Below are 17288 nucleotides of genomic sequence, written 5' to 3'. Positions count from 1 at the left end.
GCTGAGCCTCTCAGAGGGAGACAGCAGGCTAGTGCAAGAAAGCAGAGCATCACTACTCCTTGCAGCCATCACTTGCAGCCAGTCCTTGGATGCTGCTCCTGCACAGCTGAGTTGGGCAAGTAATGGCTTCACCTGCGCCCCCCCTCGGAGACTGGATGAGGCAGATCCTCCTTGCAGGAGGACCCAGCTTCTCCCTTGCCCAGCTCACACTCTCCTTGGGCACTGCTGTGGTGGGGGTTAGGCCTGGCTGCACACCTGAAGCAAGAGGGTGACCAAGTGGGGAGAGGCCTTTCTTTTGGGGCAGTTCACCAGGCCCAATCCTCCCCATGCACCACTCAGAGAAAGAGAGACAGTAAGCAAGTGACTGGAAGTGGGGAAGTGGCTCCTCCTGCAAGTTCTACTCCTCTCTGCCATGGCACCTGGAAGGGAGAGGCTTGCTTTTTGTGGGCACCTTATGCTCTGCCACCTTCCCTTTGAGTCTGAGGGGGGGATAGGATGCTGGTGCTGTGCATGACCCAGGGCCCTCTCCTCCACCCCTGCAATTGAAGCCAAGCCTTTTGGGGGCTGCTGTGCTTCAGCATCAGCTGCTCAGTCCAGTGGCCTCTCCTGTGACGTTGTGCCAGGGACGGCTGCCTTGATGCAGGCCATCAGGTTTGCCTCTTCAGAAGAACATTCTGGAAATACAAGCCTATTGCAAGATTGCTAAACGTAAAACAAAACACAACAAATCATGGGGCTTCTCCCCATTTGGCCCTTTGGGGAAGTACTAGGCAAGGACTACAGCTCATATTACAGGAGCGGCTAAACCACCTTAACTGCTGTATTTAGAAGGCTACGGGAAGCCTGATTTGGATAAAATGGGGGGTGAGTCTAGGAGCAGGGCATCTTGAGTTAATTAAGGGCCTCCCTACTTTCCCTCTAATAATTTGAGTACTGTCCAGAATCCACTGTTTGAGTTAACAGATCACAGAAATGAAAAATATTCTTCTGGTAAATCAGATTAATGGAAGGGAGGGGAAACCAATAATAAAGTCAGAGGCACAAGAGGTGAATATGTACCCCCTCCTCCCTGCCATCTGCACCCTGTTCTGTACTTCCTAGGAACTTCATATAGTTCCTATTGTAGCCAAGCCTTGCTGCTGGTCAGTCTCAGTACAGAGAGCCAGGCTGTTAGCAAATCTCTTCACGTGGCACAGAAAAATGACGGTATTGCAGCACCAAATTAGATTGCTGGGATCATTTGGTCTGAGAAAAAGAGACAGATAGAATCTCCACTAATAGCTAGTTTAGAATTGTAGGCTCAAAAGATCTCTAGGTGCAAGCTTGCTGAATTGTTGGAAGAATGCCAAGAAACAATTTAACCCAGACCACTTTGTTGCAAGACTCATGCAAAGTGGAAAAAATGTTATAGCATCAGTTTTAGCTCAGTCACAGGTGGATTACAATAAAGTACATTTTGCAGAAAAGTCAAAAGGAAACTTTTCTTATAATTAAAAGTAGCAGTTCTGCCTTTCATTACAGTAACTGCCTATACATATATCAAATGTAGCTTTTGCACCTTTCACTGAAATTGATCTTACATCATGTACTATTTATTTCAGTGAATTGCTTTCCTCTCTTCTTAAACTTATTTTATGAAAACTGAAGACAGGGATGGTCTCCACCACCACAGAAGTCGCTTATATGAAAGAACGTTTAAATATTTCAGTTAACAGTGACCCCTGGGTAAATGTGTACATTAAGTTTTGATTCCCTCTCCCGTCTCTCTTCATTTGACAGGTGTTGTTCTCTCCAGCAGATATTGGATTATGCTCTTTCATATGCCAATGCAAAGGGCAGATAAATGGGAAGTAAACTTATAATGGCTCTGTTCTTGGAAAGGAGACAGACAGTGATGGGTGATTCTCACATAAATATGGCATTGAAAACATGAACTTGACTAGATGCAGCACACTACTGAAGGGAGGGGGGCATAACTTCTAAACAAGTAAAATCTCACACACATGCACACTCATGCACATGCAGACACACATATTCTCTGACAGAATGGTGGGACCCTAGTGCTACATTGTGAACTACTGGTTTTACTATCCTATCAGTGCCACCCAATTGTTTTCAAAGAAGCTTTCTCCCAGGTGAGTGAGTATAGGATTGCAGCCCTGGTGTCTTTGTTTTGGGGCACCACAAAAGTCCTTCATGCTTGAATGCTTCTATACAGTGTTCAAAAGGGTTAAAATAAGACCTTTTAAATTGTCTGAAAGTGATTGGAGGAGAGGGGAATGCCCTTTACAGATGTCTCAGGCACTAACCAGTAGGTGCCTGTGACACTCTTGTAACCAACCTTTATGTACTCCTTACTGTTGGGTTGTTGTGAGGATAAAACTGGGAGCAGGGGAAAGGTGGGCTAGAAATGTCATAATAAAAAATTTAAATAAGCCAGCCAGCCATAAATACTCTTGAGGCTGCAGTTCCCTGAGAGATAATTCCATTGAACTCCGCAGGGCTTACTTCTGAGCAGACATGTATAGGACTGCAGTCTTAGAGCTTTTGCCAAACTGTATTAGAAGGGCTTTTAAATCCTGTAGTAAAATGTATGTAGGGCTAAAAGTGCTTTTATAGTATTCCCTGGTGTTATTTTTTTAATTTTTTTAATTTTCTGGCGGCACAGCTGTAGGCAATTATTTTATATAAGCTAGGACTATGCCCTATATCTTGTTTATGATGCCAGCTCAGCTTGGATCATGTGATGTAAAATAATAAGGGAAACAATGCTTTTGAGCATATGTAGAGTGCTTTTCTCCTACCCTGTCCTAGGAGGCATTACTCTGTAAACTTTACAGAAAACTTTACAGGAAAAGTTACTTTATACTTCATGATTAAAGAGGTGGCCTAAAACTTGTGTTAGATTTATTGAGCTACATAAAAATTCTAAGTTTATAAATATTCTGATAACAAATCTAGTACAGTAGTTAAAAGCATATACTTCCTTCTATCCCCCCCTTTAAGAAGTTGGTAATTTGTTCCTCAAAGTGTGATAACAACTGAGATCTTTGACTCCTCTATCCTTTTGTTTCCTATAACTAGTCCTGTTGCCAAATCCATGTGGCCTCTCTCTGTTTAAAACATTACAGCCTTTCCTCTCTCTGCCTCTTCCACAAAAACTCTGTTCATGTCCTCTTCGTCTCGTGCCTTGACCACTGCTTTATGGTCCCCTTGTCTGTCTTCAGTTCTCTGCTGCCAAAATCATTCACCTCTGTCATAACTCTGATTCTGTGAAGCTTCTCCTTAAATATCTATGCTCACTTCCCACCTGCATCCATTGCTCTTTGTCCTTCCTTTCAAGGCCTTTCATAGCTACACCCCTTTATTTATCTGCTCTCATATTCTAGTACATCTCTCAGCCAACCTTCACTCCTTTAGCAGTAGCACCTTTGTCTGTCCAAAGGACTCTGCCCTTTCTCTTTTCCTGCTCCTTTTGCTCGGACCCGCCCTCTCTCCCCCATAATGATCCCTCCTTAAAACTCACATTTTCCATGCAGCCTTTTGGCACAACCTTCTAGTCCAGAGGTGGCTCAGCTGTGGCCCTCCAGATGTTGCTGAACTACAACTTTTATGACTATTGGCCATACTGGCTGGGGCTGAGAGAAAGGCCATAGCTCAGTGGTAGAGCACATGCTTTGCCTGCAAAAGGTCCCAGGTTCAATCCTTGGTGTCTCCAAGTAGGGGTGGGAAAGACTCACCTGAAACTCTGGAGAGCCACTGCCAGACAGTGTTGACAGTAATGAGGGGTTCCCCCCAAATTTCCCCCGGACCAGGCAACTTTCTGTGTTCCTGCCTATGAGTCCAACAACCAGAGAGGATAGCCACTCCTGATATAATTCATCCGGTATTGTACTTAAGTCTGTGCAAATGTGAAAATAGCACATGCACCTTTCCTATTTACTCCCACCTCCTTTTTCTTCCTCTTCTTATCATCTCCCCTGTGTCAAATTATAGCTGTCTGGGCAGGAGCATATCCTCTTGTACTCTGGAGATCACCCATGTACTTTGATGGCACTAGATAAATGGATGATGACCATCATCATCAGAATAGTTGTTTTTAGTCTCCAAAAATTAGTGTGCAAAAACAAGGATCTTTTCAAATGTAATTGAAGTTGGGTGCTGCTTCTTTATTCCTTCCCCCTTATTCTGGATGTACTTAGCTTAGGGCTGCCTTGTGCTCCAGTGGTGGCGAGAGATTATAGTATTAAGTTTCAAAAACTCAAAACAATGGTTGTGGTGGAATTTGGAACCCTTTTGAACACTATGTGTGAGAAGGGGACTGTAAAGTTTGTGGTGTAAACCATGGTGGAGATCTGGGGCTGGACTAGGGTGGCCAGGTGAAAAGCGGGTCAAATGCATGCACCTTGAATAGTTGTGCAGCAGAAGGAATTCCAGCAGGGTAACTTGCATGACAGCTACAAATGCTCAGATTTGCTGTTCTGCACAATTTATCTGGTTCACAAGCTACTGTTTTATGTTTGTCTTTATACATAAAAGCCCAATACTGCAGGTATTTCATCTTCTAAACTTTTCTGGATGCTGCATGGGTGCCACTGGGAACCTATCCATGTACTTTTTTGACTTTTATAGTTGGCCAGTCTTCCAAACTGTATAAATGTTGAGGCTTTGCAGAGGAATGTTGTTTTCTTCCTGCCTTGTTAGACCCATGCTAGCTCCCTTGAAAATAACAAGCTAGTTTCCCAGAAAATAACAAATAGCTACAGATGTGAAAAGTTAATACGCGTTTAAACTTTGGCTGACATGCCCTTTAATTAAGGGTATAAAGATGTGTACAAAAGGTGATATTGATCCTCACTGCACATTAAATGTTTCCCATGTTCTTAACAATATTTGTTAGGCAGCTGTGTCTTTTATCTTATGTCTTCTTAATTTAGTCTTAAACCGTTTCCCAAATGCATGTTCTTAATTGGAGGTTAGTAGTATTTTTTTCTTGCTATGAAGTATATATGAATTATACATTGATGGACTGTATGAAGAAATTGATAGAAAGTTCTGTCTTTTTTATTGCCTTATTCATATAGGAGAGCATCTGTTTACTTGGAGGCAATATGTCTCTGTATACCAGTTGTTGGGAATCACAGATGGGGAGAGTGCTGTTGCACTCATGTCCTACTTGTGGGCTTCCCATTAGGGATGGAAAGATCTGTTTGTTTCGGTTCTCTCAGTTTCTCATTTTTCCAATGTTAAATTCAGTTCTCTACATTTCTGCAGCAATCTGCAATTTTTTAAAAAAAATCCTCATAAAAATTCTCCACCATTTTAGTGCTAATTTCTCCAAATAAACACGTTTTTGTAGGCAGTTTTGACAAAGGTACACATCTTTGCAAGCCATTTCTCATAACTTCATGCCTTTTTGCATGTTATTTTCACTCGTGTATTCATTTGTATGCACACTTTTCCCTAATGTGTGCATTTTTGTAAATGTTGTTTAGTTGGCGAACTGCATCCCAAAATTCTAATAAATGCAAATTTCAAAGGATGGCTTTGTTTCGGTTCTCATATTGTTTCAGAAATTGTGAATTTGATAAATTCTGTTTGAAATGTGAACTGAATTGAAATTCTTACCCATCCCTACTTCTCATAGGTATCAGCATCTGGTTGGCCACTGTGAGGACAGGATGCTGGACTAGATGGGCCTTTGGCCTGATCCGGCAGAGCTCTTCCTGTGTTCTTAAGCAGTTCTTCCAGTCCAAATAGAAGTCTTCATGAGTATATATGAATGTTATATTGATAAATGACTGTACATGAAGAATCTGACATAAAGCTTTGTCCTTCTAGTTGCTTCATTAAAACAGGAGAGCATCTATGTGCTTTAAAATACATCTATGGATTTATTAAAAGTGCAGTGCAATAGGTACCTGTATTCTTCTCCACCCGTGTGTGTGTGTGAGTGTGATTTTGACTGTGGGAAGAAGGTCTAAGCAGTTCCTCCATTCGCAACATATCAGGAGCACCTTTTAATTTTTTAAAAAAATTACTACATTTTATATAAATAAATAAAATGTATCACTCATATATATATATATCCTGCCCTTTCTTCCCTTCCTCCCAAAAGGAGCCCAGGGCAGCAAACAGGCAATAAAACGCTAAACACATCCAGAAAACATCTTAAAAACAAAAGGAAAAAACCCTCTTAAAAACCTCTTTAAAAACAAAACATCTTGAACAATCTTTAAAAAGAAAATCTTTAAAAACATCTTAAAAACATTTCCAACATAGATGTAGACTGAGATAAGGCCTCTACTTAAAAGGCTTGTTGAGAGTGGAGGTCTTTAGAAGGTGCTGAAAAGTCAGAGATGGTATTTAAGGGGAGTGAATTCCAAAGTGTCAGTGCCACACAACACTAAAGGTCCACTTCCTATGTTGTGTGGAGCGGACCTCCTGGTAAGGTGGTATTTGCAGGAGGCCCTCACCTGCAGAGTACAGTGACCGACTGGATATAAAAGGAGTAAGATTCTTTCAGGTATCCTAGTCCCAAGGTGTTTAGGACTTTATACACCAAAACCAGCACCTTGAACTTAGCCCAGCAGCTAATGGGCAGCCAGTGCAATTCTTTCAGCAGCAAAGTGACATGTTGGCAATGTCTTGCCCCAGTGAGCAGTCACACCACTGCATTTTGCACCAGTTGCAGCTTCCAGACCAACTTCAAGGGCAGCCCCATATAGAGTGCATTACAGTAATCCAGCCTGGAGGTTACCAGCACATTGATAACAGTGGTCAGGCTATCTTGGTCCAGAAATGGCTGCAGCAATCTTACCAGCTATAGCTAGTAAAAGGCACTCCTAGCCACTGAGGTTACCTGGGCAACTAGTGACAATGATGGATCCAGGAGTACCCCAGGCTACAAATCTGCTCCTTCAGAGGGAATATGGCCCCATCCAAAGCAGGCAATTGACCAATTATCATTTCCATCTTGCTAGGATTCAGACTCAGTTTATTGGCCCTCATCCAGGTCACCACCAAGCCCAGGTACTGGTTCAGGGCTTGCATGGCCTTTCCCGATTCAGATGTTACACAGAAATGGAGCTCGGTATCATCAGCATACTGCTGAGACCTCACCCAAAATCTCCTAATGCCCGCTCACAATGGCTTCATATAGATGTTAAGTAGCACTGTGTAGAGAATAGTGCCCTGCTAGTGCAACTGCCAGGGGGGCTGAAAGACATTCACCCAATACTATTTTCTGAATCCGACCCTGGAGTTAGGATCAGAACCACCATAAAACAGTGCCTCTGATACCCATTTCATCAAGTCAGCTCAGAAACATACCATGGTCAATGGTATCAAAAGCTGCTGAGAGATCGAGTAAGAATAAAAGGGCCACACCCCCGTCCTTCTCCCAGTAAAGGCCTTCCACCAGGGCAACCAAGGCCTATTCAGTCCCATAACCAGGCCTGAACCCAGAATGGAATGGGTCATGATAATCTGTTTCATCCAAGAGTACTTGCAATTACTGAGCCACAACCCTTTCAATCACCTTCCTTAAAAAAGGGATATTTATGACCAGGCAGTAGTTGTCACAAACCAATGGGTCCAGGGTGGGCTTTTCCAGAAGCGGTCAGATCACTGCCTCTTGCAGGGTGGTTGGGATGACTCCTTCCCACAAGATGTATTGACCACACCATGGATCCACTTGGTCATACCCCCTTGACAAGTGTTAATAAGCCAGGCAGGGCAAGGGTTGAGAAGACACGTTGCTGGCAGCATTGTCACAAGCACCTTTCCTATGTCACCAGGCCGCATCAACTGAAACTTATCCTAAGAAGTTACAGCAGACACTGCACTGGGTAATGAGGACTGCAGTAGATGTGGATGAGATGTCAAGATTGTGAAGGAAATGAGCAACTTTACCCTCAAAGTGTCTTGCAAATAATTCACAATGGCCTTCCCAAGGTGGGAATAATTCACAGTGGGTTTTCTGAAATACATGTTAATAGACCCCGGAAAATACAAAATAGCTCCACTGGATGGCTACTTTGCTGCCCTCACTGCCACACAATAGGCACAGTTATGCTGTTTCACTCATGCCCAGTCAGCCTCACAGCTTGTCTTTCATCACTTGCAGTCTAGCCATCATCCAACCTGTTTCATCGCCTTTAGTTCACTGATGTACCTAGGTGCGAAATGGGCTCCACAATGCCAGAGAGGGGGTGAATGGCAAACATCTGCCTTGTAACATCTAGTTTGGCACTCAGTCAAGAAATGATGGGAAGACAGCTGAAAGACATAATGACAAGGCTATGCCATTAGCTAAGTAACAAATGTGATACATAAAGTTCCTACTGATTTCATAAGAATTTACAGTAGACTCATTCTTTCCAAACTGAGAGGTTTTGCTGTAAACATTTTTTTCCTGTAAATATGGCATCATTAATATATTTATAGGTATCATGGAAGCTGCCTCATTACAACATGTTTGTTGGGGGAGAGATTCTTTTCTCCCATAGCAATGGGGAGGAATGACACAGAAGTGAAAGGGAGTAAACCTCATGAAAAATGTTCTATATTTGGGTGAAATGATGTTAAAAGCATCTGCACAGAAAATAAAATGTTGTCTTGAAAAACTCATAAGAATGTTTGCAAGCCTATGGAACTTTCCTCAGGCTAATCTTCTTTGTTTTTAAGTATCTCAAAGCTCATGAATGAGGTGATGTCTGATGACTTAAAACTCTAAAATACATGTGGGAAGAGGATTTAAATTATCAAACAGAAGAGAATGATTGGAGCAGAATTTAGGATAAAAAATCTTTCCATCTGTGCCTGCAAAAATAAAGGAAAACAATATCAAGATTGTACACAGATGGTATTACACTCCATTAAAATGCCACCCCATTAACCTGAAAATTAGCTCACACTGCTGGAGGGGATGTGATAATCTAGGGACATTCTTCCATGTGTGGTGGAGCTGTGACAAAGTCAAACAATTTTGGGAGCAGGTTTTCAGGTACATAGGAACAATGACTGGGCAAAAAATTGGTGATCCAAAACTGGCGTTATTTGTTGATGAAACAATGGTTTGAAACATAAGGAGCTGATGAGCTTTCTCCTAGTGGAAAAAATGCCAAACAATAGTCTAACCATGGAAAACTGTAAATAATCTTACTCTGGAACAATGGATTAAAAGGATTTGGTACACAGCTTTAATGGAAAAACTTACCCAGGGACTAAAATCAAACAATCAGACTCTGATAAATTTATTAACACTTGGTATTACTTTATTCAATACATAAGCAACCAGGACCTCCCAATGAATCTGCCATCCATACATGGGTGGTTATGGTTTGACCTTTTAAAATGAAATGGAAAAAGAAATTTGATACTGTATAATATCTGGAACTGTTGAGGGGGGAGAGTTAGCAGGTTCTTGCTACTGATTTTCAAGTACTTTGGAATCCAGAGTGTGCATTGTGTGTATATATATATATACATGTATATGTATATCTAGAAAATCATAAACAATTTTTTAAAAGAAAAGAAAAGACACATATATTCACCTGGCCTTTGAGGACCTCCTGAGACTAAGTGCTGGACTATTTGCACTGGTCTGCTACTGTATTGTGATCGAACTGTATGTCTGATTTCAATCTATTTTTCTGATCTTAGTGATGTACACAGATGGGATTTTTAATTTGTTTTATCATATCTTGTGAACCACTCTGTGATTTTTGAACAAAAGGTAGTCTATAAATAAAATGAATTATCATTAAAAAAAAAAGCTCTGTAGACTCAGGAGCCAGATCTTCAGCTGGAGCAAGCCAATTATGTCCACTTAAGTAATTGTCAAGTAGCCCCCACGTTATTTCCAGTGGAGATATGAGGCTCTTGGACTATATGATGTAATGCATCCAAGCACCTATTCTGATGGAGATACGAAGTTCTTAGACTGCATGATGTAATACATCCAAGCACCTGTTCTTATGATTGGAGAGGGGTTGCCCTAACTTGAAATTTTGGAGATCCTTTCCTTTTGAAATGCTACTCTATTCTTGATAACACTTTTAATGAGATGCATATTCATCCATATAAAGCAAGGATGTGGGAACCTGTGGTCCCCCAGATGTTTTTGGATTCTCAATTCCTATCAGCAAGAGCTAGCACTGCCAATGATCAAGGGCGATGAGAGTTGTGTAATCCAGTAACATCTGACTCCCATCCCCTGATATAAAGGATATCTCGAAATGTTCCCATGTGATCCCAATTCTATTGAGGTACAGAAGCTCCCAGTTCTCAAAATGTGTACCAAAGTATGTTGATGGGTCTGCTAAGAGCATACAAAGGATGGATCCTGCTACTTGAGTAGGAGCACTGTCAGTAATCACAAGAAGCACGGCCATAAAAGGCTTGATCATAGGCCCACAGCAACTGCTCTTGAAGCAGCTATTTTCAAAGGCACCTGTGCAATGCATTTGAGGTAAATTAAAAGAAGCGGCTAGTTTTAAAAATGTTTGACAGATCTCAGGATTTGTCCTTAGGTTTGGGAGTTTACACATGTTCTTGGAAACTCCAGGGTAAAATCTCAGGTTGAGGGGCATGAATCAAGGGGACATGCTTTTCTGTGGAGCTTGAGAGGTGGTGCCATTCACTCCCTACTTTCTCCATGCCCATCAGGCTCCAGTCCAAAGCACCAGAACACAGGGAAGCCTTGACTGGCCAGTGCCATGCTCTTGCCCTTTCACCCCAGGCTGCATGAGGCAGCACCCCTTCACTTTCAAATTGGATTGTATGCAACGTTTTCCTTCCTCCAGAGGGAGAACAGCCACTGGATACAACATTTGCTTCCCGTGTGTTGGGGCCTGAGCCTTAGCAACAGAGCTGGCCATACCATTAGGCAGAGTGAGACAACTGCCTCAGGTGGCAGATGCTGGGGGCAGTGGCTGCAGCTCCCAGGCTGTTCCTCCTGAGTCCCCAGCCATTCCCCTCTCTTAGTGCTGGGTGCACCACCTGACCTAAACTAGTCTGCTGCCCTTGGGTGTGCTGTTGGAGTATTGAAGTAAGCAGAGCTTGAAAAAGTTAATTTTTTGAACCACAACTCCCATCAGCCCAATCCAGTGGCCATGCTGGCTGGGGCTGATGGGAGTCATAATTCAAAAAAGCAACTTTTCCAAGCTCTGGAAGTAAGTATTGAGGTAAGATTCAACTTCTGTATGTGGAAGAGGGGGGCACCATCTTGTCCGCCTCAGGCAACAAAATATCTTACGCTCATCCTGCTTAGAAATCCTGACTGCAATCCCTAGGGTGGTGGAGTTGTTAGAGTTCTGGTCTAGCAACCCCACACAGGGTTTGAAATCTCTGTGATGCCAAGATTTACAGGCTCAGTATCACTGCTCAGTTCTCTGGATGGTGTTGGTTTAAATTAGGACCTTAGCTAATCGAACTCACAGGATTGTTGGTGATGCTAATATGGCTCTTTGGAGGAAGAGTGGGGCAAAGTAAATACTCAGGCCAGAATGTTTACCTTTGTGTTAACCACATTGTACCAAGTGAGCAATAATTTCCCAACCAATATGCTAGCAAGTTCTAATCTTTGTTTATCAGATCTTCTATAGGTGCCTTGCATTAACATCTGGAGAGCACATTCACAAATCCAACTTTGCTGGCTGATGAATGAGGGTGTGAGTTAATTGTTGTCTGTGCGCTATAGATATTTCAGATCTGATGGTTAGGTTATGTAAACTGAGGTCATTCACAAACAATAGAGGAAAGGCCTGAGAACTACTCTTAGAATGATTTTCCTGCTTTATTTTATGTTGTCCTTTGGATTTATAGAATTTTCCTGTTGGATTCAGAATCTGAATGGTTCATATCATTGCCTGCATTTCACTGAAAACTCTAGTGAGGTGGGGAAGCATTTTAACTAAATCTTGGTGCTGGTGTATCTGTTAGAAATGCTGGTATTAATGTCTTATGTTCTGATGTTCTGTCAGTGTAAAAGTTGTTTAACCTTGTTGCCATATCAAAGAACAGAATCAGACTGTAATTTGGGGGTGTTCAACCAGTGGCTATAGAGTAGAAGATAATTTTGGTGTTGATGGTGTTGAAAAAGGTGAATAGGCCAACATTCTGTCTTCTGTTATGCTATTAAAAATATAAGACACCCTACAACTAGGGGCAGGGATTGGGAACACATGGCCCTCCAGATGTTGCTGGACTTCCAGCTCCTGTTATATCTGACTAGAAGCCATGCTGGCTGGCTTGATTTAAAGATTGATTTGATTTAAAGATTTAAATCACCTTGATTTAAAGATTGGCCATGTTTTCCATTTCCAAATGCTTTCAAAGATGAAGCCAAAGTACAGGTTTTACATTATGGGACTGATGTGTTTTCTACTTCCCCCTAGCTTCAGCCAGTGATGATGTAGGATGCAGAAAGCACATGAGAGGGCTGGGATCATGGTGGAAGTACCATATGATTGTCTGGATTGAGAGGGCAGTATAGTTGAATTTGTTATGTGGTCCCTCCCCCTCCCAGATAGTTTCTCAGTTCTTACCTTTACCTGAGATGAAGACTCAGAACAGCAGCCACCATGCTGCTCTTGCAGTCTCGGCTGTTTCCTGGACTCTCAGGTCACAACCTCTGTTGATGATGCTTTTCATCACCTTTAATTGAGACACCAGCTACAGCCCTTTCTCAGAAAGAGAGTACTTGTCATTACTGTTTTGCATGCTCTGGTAACCACTTGGGGAAGGGCAATAGCTCAGTGGTAGAGAACATGCTGTGTATGCAACACATCTTGGGTTCAAATCTGACATCTCCAGGAAAGACTGGGAAAGACTTTTGTGTCTAGAATCCTGGAGAGCGGCTGTCAATCAGTGCATAGATGGAACTGAGCTAGATGAACCAATGGTTTGATATTATATAAGGCATCTTTCTAATGCACCATATGTGGAGTTGCCCATTCAATCAGTTCAAAAACATCAGCTGGTCGAGTATATAGAAGCCAGTGCTGGACAGGTGGAGGATATAACACTATTATTGCATGGATCCTTTTCATTGCCAATTTGTTTTTCTAAAGCCAGTTTCAACTTTTGAAGCCTTGTATAGCCTGGCTTCAGGTTACTTCAGGAAACTATTGCCCTCCCATACCTCCATGTATATTGAGGTCCAGTGACGAAAGCCTCCTGCATGGGCCACCACCATCATCAGAAATAAGGTTGACTTCTGCAGGGTTACCTTTATATTGGCTCCCCTTTTGTTGAGCTCTCTCCCATCTGATATGTGTCAGATCTTTCTGTCTGGTCCTTTTAGGATTGCTGTAAAGACCATACTGACTTTCAGGTATCTCTTGAAGGCATTTTTATACTGACAAGCCTATTCAGTTGTTTAAATTTTCTTAAGATGAGCCAGTCATTTTTATGCTATTGTGTATTGTTTTATGGTATTCTATGTTCTATTATATTTGTATGGACTGCTGTACTTGATATTTTATGAATGGTTGGTTTATAAAGATTTTTTTATAAATAAATAAATGTGTCTGTATCTTTTTATAATCTGTGTTAATGTTCTGTATAGATATTGTTTAATAACCGTACATTTTAATGTATGCATGTTCTTACATTGGCTTGGATTGTACCCCACCCCCCAGAACAATTAGAATTATTTGCCAATGGGAGCTTTTTTCCATGTTAATTTGATTTTTATTTATGTATTTAACAAGATTTATATACTGTTTGATTGTAGAAACAACTTAGAAACTTCTACACTTAGAAACAAAAAAAATTAAGATTATCAGTAAAACAGTTTGAAACAAGTAATGAAAAATATTGTTAAAAACAACAGACTAAAAAGATTAAAACACAGCAACATCAATGTGTCTGGATAGGCTTGCCTAAAGAAAAAAGTTTTAAGAAGTTGTCGAAAGAAATACAGCGAAGGCACCTGCCTGATGTTAGTAGCCAGTGAGTTCCAAAGAATAAGTGCTGCCACACTAAAAGAGCAATTTCTTACAAGTGCAGAACAAGTATTATGTGGCACCTGAAACAGAGCCAGTTCCTCATATTGAAGCACTCGAGAGGGCATATGCAGAGCTTGGAAAAGTTACTTTTTTTGAACTACAACTCCCATCAGCCCACTCCAGTGGCCATGCTGACTGGGGCTGATGGGAGTTGTAGTTTAAAAAAGTAACTTTTCCAAGCTCTGCATATGGGGTAAGGCAGTCCCACAAGTAAACTGGTCCCAAGTTGTTAAGGGCTTTATATAACGGGAGTAACACCTTGAACTTGGCCTGGTAACAAATTGGCAACCAGTGCAGATCTCTGAGCAGAAGTATTATATGCTGACAGGCTATCACTCCTGGCAGTAATCAGGTTGCAGCAGTCTGCACTAACTGCAGTTTCTGGTAATTATGTGGGGTGGGGGGGATTTTCATCAGAATTGTGGCTGGAAAGAATTAAACCTCCCTTCCCTGCACTTTACTGTCCTGAAGAAAATCCCCTCCCCTCTGACTTGGTATTAAATTTATTTTTCTTTAAGAAAAACAAAAACAACCCCAGATGTGCTGCTAGCCACATAATTAAAGTGACATCTAATTTGACCCTCAGTTAGCAGCAGCTTGTTTCAAAACAGTTACAACAGAGGGCGGGAGTTCTGGTTTTAAATCATACCATGTACTAAGAAAGTTATAAAGCATTTTCATCTTTAAAAGATGCTTGGATCTGTTTTTCTTTGTAAAGTACATGTTTGAATACGAGTATAGTCATTCATATTTGGTTTTTGCAAGGTATAATTATCATGGAACAATATTGACATATTGGAGTTACATGGACTTTTTTGGCATGTCCAGAGCTTGGACATTTTACTTGATGGCTGAAATTATTTGTTCAGATGCCATAAAGAGTTGATGAAGTTTTTTAAAAGAAGGCCTCAGGGTAGCAGTTGCAGATGTGATGGAAGACAACAGCCAAGTCTCTGGGAGGACAGGATGATGGATTTTGAAAACATTCTTCCAAGAAATGACACCATCTTTTCATGTACTTAGAAGGATTGTGCTGAGGTTTTTTTTTAACAAAGAAAAATCAATTACACCTAGACAGACACACACGCGCATCGACACACGTATATATTGCATGTAGCACAAAGCCTTTTGAATGAAGAGACTGGAAAGGTATAAGGCAATTGATACAAATCATCATTACTTTCAACTTATCTAATATTTGCCATCATCTCCCTTATTGTAACTTCCTTCTTTTATTATCCATGCACTGAAACTGAGCTGGATTTTGGCTGAGCAGACTGTCTGGGTTTATCTATTACATTTCTTTTATTTCTATATAATGGTTCATATGCTTGATTTCCCTACTTCTCATTTTTAAAAAGAGTTATCTTTCATAGAGGTGACACTCATTTTGTGCATAGTAGCATTCTTTCAAAGTTATAATTCTGTCATATGCCAGATGTGCAATGATGCACTTACTTTACTATCTCTGGACAGCTTTTGTCCCATCAGAACAAGTGATTAAAACTTTATCTTCTGAACTATGATTTAAATTGAAGTGTCTCTGACATTTAATCTTGATTGTTCATAAACTGGAATTCAGGCTTTATACGATGGATGTATAACCTAATTCTAGTTATTCAGATTCCCTTGATTCAAAAATCCTTTGGGATCTGTTCAACTAACCTAGTGAGTCTTGGGTAGTGGAATGACTGATTGATTAAAACTGCTTGGATGTTCCTCAGAAATTGTGGTAAGTGACCTTTGGTAGATAAATGGCCCAATACTTGCTGCAGAAGCCCATACAGTAAAAGATTAGGATAGGAGAGTATTAACAGCCATGCTACAGAGCAATATTATGCCAAAGCTGCAAGGACTTCCTTACCTGCAACACCATTGTATACTGGAATATGTTTGTTAAGGTTCAGAATTTGTGGGAAAAGCCTGAACTTTATGGTTTGGAACCAGATAAAGTTAGTTGTATTTAGTTCCCATGGAAATCATGAAAACTAGCCCAGTTAATTTCAGTGGGACCGAGGTTCAGCTAATTAGTCTGGATCCAACCCCATGTTCCATTAGTAGTAGAACTGATGAAAGAGTCAGAGGCTTTTAGGACTGATCTGTGCATGCTGTGGAGAAAGTGGATACAGGGTGTTTATTCTCTGCCTCTAGTAATACTAGAACCCAGGGTCATCCAATGAAGCCAAATGTTGGAAGATTCAAGACAGGCAAAAGAAAATACTGCTTTATACAATGCATAGTTAAACAATGGAATTTGCTCCCATAAAATGTAGCGATGGCCACCAAGGATTAAAAGGGGATTAGACAGATTTATGGAGGATGACAATGGCTACTAGCCATGTTGGCTGTGTACTGCCTCCGGTATCAGCGGCATCATGCCTCTGAATACTGACTGCTGGGCATGATAGGTGGGGAGAGTCCTATTGTTTGTGGGCTTCCCTTAAGTATCTGGTTGGCCCCTGTGAGAATACGATTAATTTATGTAGTTTCTTACATTTATATCCCAACTTTCTTTCTTCATGGGACCCAATGCCACATGCCTGTGGTTTCCAGGCAGTCATCCATTTGGGCACTGATCAGACCAGCAAAATGGTAGCTTCATTTGCATTCCATACCCTGGGGTGCTGGACTCAAGAAGCCCTTGGTCTAATCCAGCAGGGCTGTTCTGATGTTCATAAATGAACAAGCTAAATCTGTTGTTTGTATACTGTGTTAACTGTCATTACTATATCCAAAAAAACCCCTAGGAATTATAACCTGGTGAGGGTACAGAGAATATTGGATCCTTAGCCACCATCACTTGCTTTGTAGAACTCATTCCTAGGGCTGCCTGGGAAAAGGGAATGATGACTAAAATCAGTTTATCTGGGGTGCAGATGGACTCACCTGGCTTTAATACAGGAGAAGCAGATCTAAAAAAATACATATCCACAATGTCTGTATTGTAGTGTTTGCTTTGTGTGCAGCAGTGAGACCATTTGAGATTCAGCCAGATGTTGCAGGGATTCAGCCAGATGTTGTAGTGAATATCTGAAATTTAAATGTTGACCATCCAAGACTGACTTTTGAAAAAACTGCTACCATATAAAAGTTAACAATTTTTGTCACTCACAATTGTCACCTCTCAAGTGTATGTTCCACAAATGGGGAAAGCCTATGCATATTTGAACAATGAAAGAATTCATCTGAGATTGTCAGCATTCGCATATGAATGTGGCATTCACCAGATTTTAGACATTTGATGTAACTTGTTTGATCCATAGCACATTGGGC

The 17288-nt window shown here is 41.2% G+C and overlaps 1 protein-coding gene across 10 annotated transcripts in view; it reads left to right on the top strand.

Moving 5' to 3' along the window:
- LOC133389305 (glypican-5-like) overlaps positions 1 to 17288 on the top strand; it is a 699994-nt gene that overhangs the window by 1637 nt on the left and 681069 nt on the right. The window lies entirely within an intron of this gene.

The sequence above is a fragment of the Rhineura floridana genome, chromosome 7, assembly GCF_030035675.1.
Source record: "Rhineura floridana isolate rRhiFlo1 chromosome 7, rRhiFlo1.hap2, whole genome shotgun sequence".
In the NCBI taxonomy this organism is placed as follows: Eukaryota; Metazoa; Chordata; class Lepidosauria; order Squamata; family Rhineuridae; genus Rhineura; species Rhineura floridana.
The sequence above is the reverse complement of the archived record's forward strand: the minus strand, read 5'-3'. Positions and strand labels throughout refer to the sequence as shown.